Here is a 14,745-nt window from a genome sequence, read left to right as displayed (position 1 = left end):
AAGAAAAGAATAAGAAAATCAATTACATTCGTCTCCATATAGTACAGAGGACAAGCAAACACCCAGTATCAATTCTGCAGTGCCTGACAGCCAGGAAATGCGATACTTTAATTATAGAAACATAGGAAAAAGCCACCAGATTTAGTTTTAGGGACTGCAGATGCAATAGGCTCAGCAGTAGGAAAGCCATAGCATATTTTTACTAGGAGAAATTTAGCATTTGACAAGTATTTTACATCCAGGGAAATCTCAGGCATACTATGCCTTCTTTCTAAAAGTTTATGAAGATTTAGGTGTTTTCAGCTGGTTATGCACATTACAACCTCAAATTTGTCCCTCCTGTGCTAGCCTACAACTCCCCCCATGCCCCTATTGAGCTTGGATAAGAATGAATTCAGAAAATCAAGCCACACACCTGACGTTCTTTAATTTATAAAATGTCTAGACTTTGCAATAAATTTTACTTGACATTATGATAGTAATCTAAGCTGTTATGTGTACAGAAGTACAACCTACGATCAAAGTTATCCCTACATCTACAGTGAACAATACCGACGTTTAGTTAAAATACACGGTTTTCCACTGCAACACAAGCCATTACAAGGGCTATGGCACTAACTCCTCCAGGCAAGACCTCTCTTCTCACACTCAACACTTTGCAAGTGTTGCTAGCAGATCAAAACCATCTACATCAACAGCCAAAGCTGATGTCAAAACCAAAAACGGTACCCATTCCTGACCACCACTGTCAAAAGCAAATCAATTCAAAGGCCAGGACTGTCAAGACCTCGTAACTCCAAAGCTGTCAGTATTCAGCAGAACCCACCCAAAACATTTCGTTTGGGATGATATACCCTTGAATAGGATACAGATTGGGTTTCTGGCAGTGGTTCAAGTTCCCAACACAAATGAAAACCACAGCTCTTGAGATTAAAGGTGAGCTGCAGATACGGGCCAGAAAACCACCTTTTCTAATAAAAAAAACCCCAAACAACAACTATGTTAGACAAGCTTTAGATTCAGCTCTACATTGTTCTCACACTCACAATAAGTTGCTGAAGGGACAATATTACAAGTGAAAAAACAAAGACTTGAAAGTCCAAAATACCCTTAGCTTTTGGTGATGTCTCTATGCACAAACTTACTGTGATTTTACAAAATATTTTTTTTTCTCCTTTGCCACCCTAACACCACACTAGGCACGAGGCTAAATGGCATTAATGAATAATCACCTATATTACATATAGTTACACTCTTCATACTGCAGCACCAGGCCTTCCTTCTCACATATGACGCAAACTTCAGATTAAAAACAAAGCTAATTTTGTCTCACAAGCTCTTCTGCAGTCCTGCAACAGAAAGTAAGTAAAAATATTTCACAGTCATTGATCTATTTCTATAGTGCTTTCATAAATGACTTACTATTACCAGGGAAATTTTAAACATGGGGAACAGAGACACAGATTTTTAAAATTCATTACCAGGAGAACATGGAGACAATTATATCTTCTTTTCTTTCCCCAGACTCCTTGCAGCTCAGCTCTGTACCTAAACTACAGATATAGTTTAAAGGTCCGAGTGTCTGGCAACTCCACTAAGTTAAACTACTCAGTTTCACATAAGCTGCCCAGAAAATTAGAATGAAAATTAATAAGCATCTGTGAAAAGCTGTTTTAATTGATTTTCACACATAATTTATTGAACAGGGAACTTCCTTGCCAGAGCTGGCTTTACACCAGTCAGGAGAGAATTCCTTCTCCTTCTGCATTCCTGCATCACTCATTACACTCACACACCGACTTTGGGAGGAAAGGAGCTGGGAGTCCTACACAAATAACCTTTTTAAAGACCAAGCACAGTCATTCTGTGCACCAAACGTGGCAAGCATCTTGTGAAATATAAGCACTGTATTTTGAAGAAAATTACATAGAAAAATATTTATCTGAAAACCTTGAGTAAGTTTTTCAGGGAGAGAAAAGCTCAGCTCAACATACAGGCTCTTACATGTTGAAAAAGCACAACTATTTGGAGGGGATGGGGGGTTCCATTTGCGGCAAGAAACACGAGTACTTCTGACAGTCCCTGACACCAAAGTAGTAAATATTTCTCTGTAAGAACACAAACATTTCTTTTTTTGAATAGAAGCGTTTAAAGCATCCATCTTCTCTGTGGAAGAGCAGAAGACTTCCAGATTGTTTAAACCATGGCGTAAAGGCTTCATGAAAGTGCTGCAGCTTAAATCAGATTCCACCAGCCTCACCTCAACGTGCCAAAATCTGACAGAATTTGCTGAAATTACAGTCCTTCCTGAACACTACTAAAATATAGCTTGCTAAATCCCAAAGGGCCACAGACCTTGTTTCATGTGACGCAGAAAATCATAGGACTGCAGGGAAAGCTCGAGTTAAGAAAAAAAAAAACAACCAAGATTGAGCTTTAAATTTTACTTTCTGGATAAGAACATGTAGCTACAGCTCTCTTTGCATTTTTTGTTCACATTACGTGCCTCAAGGATCTCTGCTACATCCATCTTCCCTCTCAAAAACACAGTTTAGTCTGTTCCTATCTTCAGGTATAATTTATCTCAAATATGACAGGAGAAAGTAATGACTTGCAAAACCTTCCTCTTCAGGCAGAACACAGCACGCCATCCATCTCAAACTAAATGAATCCCAGCTGCATCCCTCATCCTAACAAATTCTGTAATCTCCTGGTTATAGGGTTGACTTCCATAAATCACAAGCCAGCACATGACCATAATTAGCACATACCTTTGCTCAACGCTCTTCCACATAAGCACAAAAAGCCTTTAGCATAAGCACACACAGGTGAAACTCTGGTCATTCAACAATTCCTATAAGCTAGATGAACTCCCAGCAGACCACAGAGTATCTCTGATGAGTAAGAACCATACCTGAACTGATCTGCATAACCACAGCACATTTCATAAACTTGAGCATTCGTGTTCAAGTGACAGCATAAAAAGGACTCTGAATATCATTTTCCATTCAAAGAACATGCATGGCTTCCTTCCTGCCCCTGCACTCTGTTGTTTTAGAGTTTCCAATTTAATACTTCCCATTAGACAACTGTCTCTGGAAACTCAGAGCAAGTCCAGTGCTACCATGTGGCAACCACCTACCGTCAACCTGGCCTGGGACAGGCTGCAGCAGCATAAAGTGTTATGCCTGCTTATTATAAAGTTGGTCTTACTCAGCATAGTCTAATTATTAAAAAGATGTCACTGAAGTAAGAGTTGGGGATAAACAGCCAGGTAATAGACTGAACGCACCTGCAGCAGGTATGGGGGTAGGGGGCAGCAGCCTGACCAGAGGGTCCGAGCTGGGCACAGGGCACACCCTGGGCTGCTGGAGGCTGGAGCTCCTGGGCACACTTAGCACAGGGATAATACAGCTGATAGACTACAATGTACAAGACCGACTCTCCAGCAGAAGAATTCATGTGGGATACAGCTACGCCGCAGCCCAGATCTGGGTCGCACCGCACCCCACAGAAGGCAGTTTGTCATGCCATGTGTCCCCCCACCAACAGCCCTGTTAGTAAAAGGAGCCTGCATGACAAACCCAGTGCCACGTGACTGGGCAGTGCTTCGAAAATCCCATCCACTCCCTGGGAGAGATGGGATTAGAACAAACCTGAAACAGCCAGTAATCACTAACTGGGAAGCAGCTGAACACTGGAAAGCCAGCAGGGTCTGGAGTGCCAGCACCACCAAACGGGAGTGCGGGTGGTCTCCAGAGTCTGAAAAAAATCAAAGAAAGGGGAGAAAAAAACCAACATCCTGGTATGTTAGTATTCTCATCCTAAGACCCGGTCAATTGATCCAAACTTCAAGTTATGTCCATTTGTTTCTTAAACAGAACTTGAAAGCTCTTGTGTTGCTTTCTTCTAACCACTGCACCACACAAAGCAAATAAATCAGAACAAGGCTTTATCTAATAACTTGTCTGAGGTTTTCTGCCACACAGTCTATTGATTTACAAGCTGTTTGTACATTTCAACCAACTCAGAATAAACACTTTCACAGCTGATGTCACACCAGAACATGCACCCTCTCAAAACAAATATGTAGGGAGCCCGATTAAATAAAAAGTACTAAAATCCTGCTCTACACCTGAAAAAGTACTCTTCCAAATAACACAAAGGACTGGAAAGGGTGACAGCAGAAAGAAGGATGGACTGATGTCCTTCACTAGCAGATGGCAGAAGGCAGAACTGAGCAGGGTCCTCATTCTCACACTGACCATTATTTAAAGCTGCAACAGGGAAGAGGAAGAAAAGTCAGTCCAGAAATGAGACTGCAGTCAAGTCTGTTATAATAAAAAAAGAATACCTAAAACTAAAGTGAAATATGTAGTAAAATTTCCTCTTACATAACTTAGCTAGGGGTAGTTCCAGTAATTTGGAACATCAGACTTTGACATGAAAGAGGGATAACACCACAAAAGCGTCTCAACTGTCCTCTTCGGAAGGAAGGTCTGACAACAGCTACAAACCTGATGGCAAATGTCGCAGCCCTCTACAGCAGGCTGAAAAGTCAGCTCCAGGGACCACCCAGCCCTCCAAATACACTTAAAGATTACGAGCAAGGACCTGTCAGCGGGACAGTTAGCAGGAGAATATATAAGAACGAGAGATACTTAGATGCATCATATGCTTATTTTACCTACCAAACCAAATTCCACGACTTCAGTATTTTGCAGCATGCAACAGGCCTTCAGGTAATTCCAGACTGGCAAACATGGTTAAACAGCAACTCCCAAAAATGTAATCCTGAAAGAAAACCATCGCATTTCATCGTACAATGATGCAAAAAAACCAAAAAATACTGAATGTAACAGTGAATACTTTGATTTTTAACATGCAGTTTTGCACCAAATCCAACTCTCTCCTTCGTAATGTAAAAAGCATGTGTTACTATATTAAAATATTAACAGCAAAACCCAAGGATCTGGAAAAATCAACCTTTTATTTTAGGCAAAAAACTGAATACTCCCTTTGGCTGGAAATAACATTTTATTCTTCTAAATAGGGCAAGTTTTATCAAGAATAATATATTTAAGTCTTAAGATAAACTCTTCTAGATTAAATTCACCTTCAGAAGACAAACTGGCACAACTAGGATACGCTTCAGCTTATCCTAAGGAGGCGCCTAAAGTGGCTCAGGTTAAGCTCATTGCAGGAACACGCTATGATCCCACAACCACCTCAGACAGACATTTTTATTGCAGATGGCCAACAAAGCAAGGTGAATCCAATCCCAAAACCTAGTCCTGTTCATAGTCTCATCAAGCTGCACTCAAACCTCTCAGGGTAATGAAAAAGCAGCAGTAAAGCTAATGGCTTCAGCAAAAACAAAACACTGCCCCTCAAATCAAGATGATTTATATTAACAACCCAGTGCTGTTTTTCAAGCAGATTTTCTGCTTACATACCAGCCTGCTCATCAGTGGGGAAGGGGACTACCCAAAAGCAAACTGGGGAAGCAGAAGAGGGAAGATGACTCAGAAAGACAAAGCAGAAATTTGCTATCTTCTATCTAGATGACAAGGTAAAATCGCTTTTAAAAGCCTTAGTACTGTGCCATAGCCTTTGCACTTCTGCCAGTCCAGCAATTCCAAGGGAAGGAAACAGCGTTCACATTAAAACAGACTATGCATGCTTTGTAGCTCTTCCAGTCAACCTCTGGCATCTTCTTATATTTCTAAACAAGCACTGTAATTCAAGAAGCAGTACAGTACCAAGTAGAACACCTGAATGTCTAAATCATAAGCAGTAACTTTGCTCTTTCCATCCCTTTGTAGACTTGCCTAAATACCGTGACCTGACACCAAGTTGACAAGCAAAACCAAAATCTAAAATATGAAATTTTACTATCATTTATTAAGTGTAAGCCAAATATAAAAAAGCTTTCCAGGTTCTATAGCAGATACTGCATCAATTCTATTTTTTCCGTGCTTTTTATAAAATTATGTTCCACAGGCTACTTTAGATGGCCTACAACCGAGTCATGTAAGAAACTGGCTGGTTATCTCCAAAGCTAAGCATTCACATGAAAGGACAGTCCTTACTTGCCCAGTAAAAGCCGTTTTTAAGGTGCCCTCAAAGCTTACCAAAGTCAGCTTCCAGTCAAACCATCCATGCCTTAGCATGACAAGGTAAGAGCTGACATCTGGCTGAAGGGTGCTGGGCCAGAGGGAAAATCATCTGAACTCCTTAGTACAAGGAACAGAGGGGCTTTCTGTTCCTCCAGTTCTCCCTTCTGAGGGAAAGGGTGGCCCTCCCTCACCACAGGCAGGGGTATGAGACGGTCTGTGGGCACCCAGCTGCTCCAGAGAAGAGAGGACTGAAAGATGGGCTGTCCTAGCAAGCTCCAGTAAGAAACTGAGCATGGCCAGCCCAGGCTATGGGAAGAAGAACAATTAACTGCTGTGGTCTTCATTCCCATTGTACGGGAGACAATTCCAATTTGGTTAAGGAAAATAACCAACTGACATTCGTTCATTAACTTCAGCTTTCACTGCAATAAGCTACCTGACAGGGACCTTTGAAACACCCAGGGACTGAACACAGACCTTAGCAGCCACCAAAGAATCTGCAAGAACAGCCCTGGGAAGCATTCCATCTACAGAAAAGGGTCTTCAGAGCCTGTGCTTTCCCAAACATCAAGAAAACAAAACAAGTCTAGAGGAAGGCAGGCTTCATTCACTCCTGCTGATAGAGAGCTACGTGCCCCTGCTCATACCGCTCTGCTGCGCTCCTACAGCCCTCAAGCATAAAACACCTAAACCCAAATGCTTCCGACAAGGAGAAAATTACAGCTTGTTGTAACGCATATGACCTTTCACAGTGTACTTTGATGTATTTTGACAGCAGATTTAGTGGAACATTGGTTTGTTAGTTTCATAAAGTTTGTTGAAACCCCACAGCTCATGCCAAGCTGCAATGGACATGTCTAACTGAGCTATTAATTTTTATTTCAACAGAATTTGACCGATGAGATCATTGGGGTTGCTTTAAAAAGCAACATAACAACTCCAGAATGAATTTCAACTACAGCTAAGTTAGCCATGTAGAAATTCCCACTTTCGGCAGCTGAGATTCCAACACAAGAAGGCTGCCAGTCCTCTTCCTAAGCCACAAGTTAACTCAATCACCAGTTTTCTTGGAAGCCACAGTCTACACAGCGTAATATTTGATCAATCAATTCCCATAGCTGAATTATTAATTTCATGTTAAGGATACTTCCATTTGAGAGACATACACTATAGCCTGTAACAGATAAATACTAGACGGAGATTTGCAGTACATAACTTTTCACAGAGATCCATCAATACAATCAGCAAACAAATAAAATGAGATACTATTTAAAATCAGATGTATCTTGACAAGAAAGTGTATTTTATCTTGCCTTCCACAGGCTACGAGAAAACTCCTCAAGTAGCAATCTATTCACTGTTTGTGTTGTGACAAGCTTTTTCTTTGAAGTTGAATGTAACCACTACCAAACCTTTCTGGGCTGACGTGCCCCACAGGTAGTCCTTTGTCACCAAACTCTCACTGAGCTTCACAAACATCAATGTAACCAGCCCAGGTGTTCTAGTGATTACAAGCCCGGTACTAAGGTTTGACTGAAAACTGCACCTCTTGTTTATTGCAATATTCTTCCTTCTTACATGTAATAAAAGTCTAGGAAATTTCACTACAATTTTTAAAATTCTGAAATGTTATAAAGTGTGGAGAAAAGATTTAAACAAACAGCTTAAAAGTAATTCCTCTGATATGAGGCACTCAGTAATGAAGAGACTGTTTTCCCTGACCCAAAAACCAAGAAAAAAAAATCTTAACATAACAGAAGTAGGTACAGCTTTTGTTGTTAAAGTCCAGATTGTTCTGAGAGTTTCCTGACTCTATAAAAACTTGCAGCTTAACTTTGTGCTGCTCTGGGCTTTTGGAAGAATCACATTTCAAAAGCATTACTAATTACTGTCACTTACTGCTGTTGTGAACCACGTAATCACTGGCCGACTTTGCACCTTGCGGTAAAACTAGGATGCAACAGAACTAAACAGCAATGTGTTCTTGCAGGGATGGGAAAAGTTCCCCAAAAAGCCCTTGCAAAGGAACACTTTCCCATGCTGCAACCCGAAGATGAGGTGCTCTTTCTTGTCCAGTATTACTCTTAACTGAGCCTCACTAAAAAAACTGGCAATGTTTTTGCCTTGCGAGGTTCAGCTCCTACAGCCACAGTCCCAAGACCGCAACTGCTAACTCCTCAGCTTCTCCGCGAAAAAGACCCCCTCAGAACTGCTAATATGAGCCTTGCATCTCATCTCTCACGTGCTCTCCACTCGCTGCCGTGAAAAACAACATTACTACAGACACCAAAACTTCCAATTTACCAGGAAGCAAGGCAGAAATAATGCCTCACATTTTCCTTGTGCCATCCAGCAAGGAGGGAGGCTTGTGAAAGCATGTCTGCGCACATGTATGCGGAACACAGAGGCTTACTTCAATCTCTGCAAGCACTGCCCAGAAACCATGACGAGAAACACCATCTCCTACCAGCTGCACAGTCTTGGTAGATCATTTGATTTTTAAAAAAATCAAAACTGTAAAATTAAAATGACGTGCACAGGACTTGGGAGAATTTAATAGCATGCATCTTTTGGTGCGAGTAACTAGATCGTTCCCTTTCATGCAACAAACCTAACGCACAGGCTCCCATATGCAACTCCGTACAACCAGCTCCCTGTCCCAAATCACCGGTTTACACGAAGACAAACGAATTTAGACAAGGCATCATGCATCTCCTATACTTTTCAATTTTCATACAAATCTGATCCAAACCCCTGTGCAGGGCTGTTTCAAGACTACTCACTCAAGCTGGAGAAGTAGGCCGCTGTCCTCTCAGTTCCAGAAATATGATGGCTCTCAGAGCTATGGAGTCCCCTGCACACCCCCTCCTTCACCCCAGCTCCCAAACTGGCTACACCGTGACGTGCACTGGTCACCTTTCTTTTTTCCCAAATACATAAAGAAGTTATTTACTGTGACACAACCTCAAGGCTGCAACATATACCTGACAGAACTCACTTCTTGTTTCTGTTTTTAATCACAACAATAGCAATTCTTGATGTGCTACTCAGAGTGCAGGAGGATGGCGTTAATAACATCCTTATGGCAGAGGACACACTGGATGGAAAATGACCCCCAATGCCCAATAGTCTAAAGAAAAATCCCAGTCTCCTGGACCTCTGGAAAACTTCCACTACTATCTTTCTGTGTAATGTAAAGCTTAGATGAACGTTCAACTCCAGCAGCATCACTGAAAAGATGATTTCTTCCTTCCTTCCAATTAGCCAGGGCACTAGGCAATCCAAGCTTCGTACACCATCTTGAGCCAAACCTTGAGCTACCACCACATACAAACTAAGGTACATGCTGACTACATGGCAGAAATTCTCAGTTATCTGCAAAGGGCAGTTCCTGCTGAAGAACGTCACTGATCCGCTCAGAGGGGGACAGCAGAGCTCGTAACAGCATCAAGAGAAAACACAAAATACCCAGGGCTTCAGTAAAGCAAAGGTGGATCGGTCATCCGGCTAACAGATGGAGAACACCTCACCTGGAGTCTGACAATGCATCTTCCCTGCCTCTGCTCCATGTCAGCTAGGATTAGCTCTCCTTCCACTTCTGCCCCTTAACTCTTCCCAACCCTACGCATTCTCTCCCATTACTTCTTCTCTAGTCCAGCGTTAAGGAACAAGTTTACACTTGAACACAGGTCCTGCAGTACACAGGTTTAAGTCTTGCTGTTCGATGGTCTACACACCAACAGGCGCTCTGCTCGCTCTATTCTCTCCACGCCACAGCATCTGTATTTCTCAATAGAGACCACATGATTTTGAAACAGACACCACCATCGTGCCTTCTCTTCAGAGGTACACTAATGACCTAAAAAATTTCACTATTCCCTATGCAATCAAACTGTTACTGCCACGTTAACTGTTCAATATGTTCAGTAGCAAACCCTTTGCCACTGCAAATCTATGACATTTAGTATGTCTGTGTAACTCAGTTGTAGCTCCATCCAAGAGCAATCAATATGGTATTAGAAAATAAAAGTATACTACAAATCTGTTCAGCAGTTACGTTTGAAATATCTAATATCTACTACAAAGGCACGTCATCTTTGACAGTACCATACTTAAAACAAAACAGTGGCATTATGATCGTGCAGCAGAATTTACTTCTACACCCTCATATTTTCAAGTATTTAAGCCAGTGAAAAATGAAAACACTAACACTTAGTTTAGAGATGCATGGGGCAGGGCTGGATTTCTCAGGTTTCCCCACACAGTCGGTTTTGATTTTAAGGAAGCACCTATTTTTTTTACTAGAATCACGGAACATTATTGCATCAATTGGAAGCCTGTTGCAAAAACTCCTCCCTCCAAGTCCTATAGAAAGAACAGGCTTTCCAGAGAGAATGACTGGAGAGTGCTGCTGGGAGTTTCTCCAGCCAAAATCCAAAGCCTAACAGAACACCTTCCTGTAGGTTTAAAATACTAAGAAATGTCATTTCCCAACAGAAGATCAGGTCTGTGCGCAGCTCCCCCTGTGCTGATTTCAATTTTTTCTCATAGGAGAGTCAGAATACAGTATTACTAGGAAAATTTTTCTGATACAGCCAGTTAGCTTTCAAAGGAAGCCGTACAGCTCAGCAAATATTTGAAGAGCGTAGCAAACACCTTGATGTCTTGCTGCAGGTAGCGCATTTACAGGCCTGGCCATTTTGGATATGGGCCTCAAGACCTTTGTTTCTCTCTCCATGAGATGCACAGAAAAGCTAGAAACACCTGCTATAACTGGAAAAGAGCTGCTGAACCCAAAAGTCATGGTTATGACACTGGCCAACCCTTTGCAAGACCACCATCTGCTCTCTGTGGCCACTTTCACGTGTGGGAAGTTCTGAAAGATGCTTTAGCTAAAGAACCAGCCAGAAAGGCTACAATGCGCAGTAATTACAAATACCAACAAAAGGCACTGTTTGTCCTCTAGTAAAACTGGCACGAGAGAGCTTTTACCCGGCTCAGCCTGGGGAAGGCGTGGAGCCGCGTGCCGGGGGTCGGGGCAGACAAAGCCCACGGAGCTGCAGCACGCTGCCCTCGGGGGGCGGCGGGCACGGGACCCCCGGCCTGCTGCGACGGCCGAAAGGGGGTGAGATTCAGCGAAAAGCAGGAACCAGACCCAGGGACGGCGCTGAAGCCTTTCCCCGGCCGCGTTCCAGAGTTGCCGAGACAGTCAGACAAAAGCTCGGGCTCGAAGAAACGTCAACGCGTCCCAGCTGCCACCCCACGGAGCCGCCACCGCCCGCGCGGGGCAAGGGCCGAGGCTCCGGGCGCGGGGGCGGCGTCCCGGGGCCGCGGGGCTCCCGCGGCTGTGGCGCCCGGCCGGGAGGCGCTGCCCCGGGCACGGCGTGGCACCGCTGGGCCGCCCCCCCATCCCGCTCCCGGGCCGCCCGCCGGCTGCCACAGGGCGCGGCGGAAGGGCGAGACACGAGCGCCCACAGAGGACCGGGGCCGGCCCGGCGGGGCAGCGCGGCACGGGCAGCCCCGGCCCGGCGAGGCGGCGCGGCAGGCCGCGGCCGAGCGGGCTCAGCCCAGGCCGGGGCGCCAGGCCGCGGCCCCCCGCACCCGGCTGACAGGCGCCCGCCCAGGAGCCCTCCGGCGCCCCGCGGCCTGGGCACCCCGCGCCGGGCCCGCGCCCCGCTCCGCGCCCCGCCAGCCCCGGCTGCCCCCTCCCGCCGCGCCGCCCGCCCGGCCCGCGGGCCCGGCCTGCCCGCCGCCCGCCTGACACCGCGGGGCGCCGCTTCCGCCGCGCGCTGCTCGCTCCCCGCCGGGAGGCCCCGCCGCGGGCCCGCCCCGCCCTCACCTGCCGCCACCGCCGCCGCCACGAGCGCGCGCGGGAGGGCGGGGGCCGCCGGGGCGCACGGGGCCCGCGGGGGCGGGGGGCGGACGGGCGCGGGCCGGGGGGGGGTCGCCCGGGACACCGAGCGCAGGCCAGCGCCGCGCCGCCGCCACCGCCTCCCTCCGCCGCCGCGGCACGTGACCCGGCCCGCCCCGCGCGCGCCTGCGTCCGAGCGCGCGGGCCCGAGCGGGAGCTGCGCCCCCACGCGTGGCGCCGGGGCGCGGGGCGGCCTTGCGGAGCGGGGACCCCCGCCGGGGCGCCCGCACCCCCCGGAGCGGGGGAGGGGCGCCGAGCCCGCAGCCCCGCGCGGTAGCCTTCCTCGCGGCAGCGTAGGCCCGGCCCCCCCCGGCGCCGCCGCGGAGCCTTCCCCGCCGGCGGCGGGAGGGGCCGTGCCCGGCCCGCGGGCAGCGCGGCCGCCTGGGCGGCTCGGGGGAGGGGGGCGCGGCGGGGTCCCCAGCAGCTGGGACACGCTCCCGCCGGCCCCCGGCCCGCCCCACGCGGGGGCTGCCGGCCGCGTCCCCCCGCCCCCCGGGGCCGCGGCGCTGGCTGTCACCAGAGCCCGGTTACCGGCCCCGCGCCCCTCTCCGGCTCTCTCCAAAGCCCCGTTCTCGCGCGGCCGATGTACGGGAGGGAGGTGGCTGTCGCAGACCGGGCCAGTAGCGGATCCGCCGCGGGAGCAGCGCGGGGGTGGCACGCAGGGTACGGGGGGGCGGGCGGGGGCCACGGCGTCGGGTCCCGCGGGCTCCAGGCCGGTGGCACAGGGAGCTCCCGGGGGGTGGCACAGGCCCGCACACCACGCCAGCCCTCGCACCACCCCCCCCGGCATTGCCTTTAGGCAGATCACTGCATTTTAAATGACAAGAGGAATATGGGGGGGGGTTATTTTGCAAAAGCTTTTAAATACAGCAATCTCATCTGCTATAGCTCACAACACAGAAGAAAATCCCTTTTTTTTTAAGTTGGCTTATAAATGCATTCCATTAAAAAAAAAATAAACAACGAACACCATGGTTAGTGTATGACTTATCTTAATAACTAAATGCTGTTGTGCGTGGAAAGCTGCGAACAGATGGCACTGGCCGCAGCGTCGAGGCTCCCCGCCAGCAGACCAGCACCCAGTGCTTCACCAACGTGTTGCTCCGTTCGTGCCTTTTCTGTTTGTGCCTCCTCCAGCCCCTGGGGCAGGGACCCCACCGCCAGCACCTCTGCGGTGCACTGCAGCCAGGTGAAAAGCCCCTGCCCAGGCCCCTGGTGACTGAGGTGCCCATCAGCCCCGGGGTGACGAGGGGGAGCACTGCACTGGTGCCCATCAGGGAGCTGGCTGGCAGCAGCGTGGATGTGCCCCGCCATTGCCTCCCACTGTGGCTGGAGGCAGGCTGGGGCCGCACAGCTGAGGGGAGAACCCCTGCAACACCCAAGAACCACCTTTCCTCCCCACTTGCCATCATGTATTCTGCTACTTCAGCAGACACTTCTTAAACCCAGGGGCATTTAATTTCTCTCTTCTGCAGCCTGACCTTCCCCAAAAGGCTGCGCCAGGACAATGTGCACCTGCTGGAGGCCCCTTGGGCAGCGCTTTTCGGTGCGTGACTGCTCCTAATCCCCCAGCTCCTCTGCCCTCCCCACGGAGGGGTTTCATTCTTAGACAGGGCCCTGCCCTCCTGAACACCAGCTCTGCCTGTCAGCGCTCTCCTTTCCTTGGGAACGTGCAGATGTCCGACACTGAAGTGTGGAAGATCTTTCCAAAACTGCTGTGATGGGAATACCCGGGCGCTACAGGAGCCCTTCCCGCTCCACCTGACTTTTTGCAAAACCTTATAAAATCTTCAGTGGTTTTGCTGTGTTCGTGAAAGAGCTGCAGGGTTCATCTCAGTGCTTCCCAAGGCCCGGCTCCTCTTCCTCTCCACGTCCATGTATGGGATCAGTCCATGGAAGCCTCCCAAGCTGTGCAGCAGGTGGGGGAGGCTCCGAGATGCCCTGGCCCGAGGGACCCAGCAGCCACCCAGATGGCCATGCCCAGCTGGCACCGAGCGGGTGCTCTCGGACGTGCCTGAGTCGAGAAGCCCCTGAGAGAGACACCGGCAGAGCTGCAGCAGAGCTGCAGGGCACCCGCCATCATCCCTGGAGACCAGACCTGCGCCTGCTGCCCCGGCTGCTCTGCCCTCGCCTGCCTCGGGCAGCCCCCAGCCCCCTACAGCACCGAGCGGGGCACGCTGGCCAAGCGGCTCGCTGGCGTGTAGGAATGCCCGGCGTGCCCAGGGCTGCTCTTCGGCTAGCCTCACACTGTGCCCACGGGCAGCAGGACCCCCAGCCCTTCCCTAACCACCCCAGCACCCCCAGCAGCACCTGCCCCTGCCCAGAGCGGGGGAGGCGAGGCAGGTGCCAGCCCCTCTCAGCGCCTGGGCACTGAGCAGGACAGCAATGGCAACAGAATGGCACAGCCGAGGGGCCAGGGCACCTTTGTCCCCCAGCTGCAGGACAGTGGCACCTCCTGCCCTGTCCCCCCTCCAGGCTTTTCCACACAGCCATCAGTGCCATCAGCACACAGGTGAACAGCAGTACCTATCGCTAGGGAAGTGCTGCCCATGTCTGGGTGCATGAATGCCAACAAGCCTTTGTGAGAAATATGATTAACTGAGCTATAGCTTACTGGCAGAGCCTGTCTCCACTGTAAAAAACAGTGGACATCAATGGGGAGCAATGCAAACATGGGCAAAGACAAGCCGATTGCCCTACAGATCACAATAGTCA

The sequence above is a fragment of the Falco naumanni genome, chromosome 10 (assembly GCF_017639655.2).
Source record: "Falco naumanni isolate bFalNau1 chromosome 10, bFalNau1.pat, whole genome shotgun sequence".
In the NCBI taxonomy this organism is placed as follows: Eukaryota; Metazoa; Chordata; class Aves; order Falconiformes; family Falconidae; genus Falco; species Falco naumanni.
The sequence above is the reverse complement of the archived record's forward strand: the minus strand, read 5'-3'. Positions refer to the sequence as shown.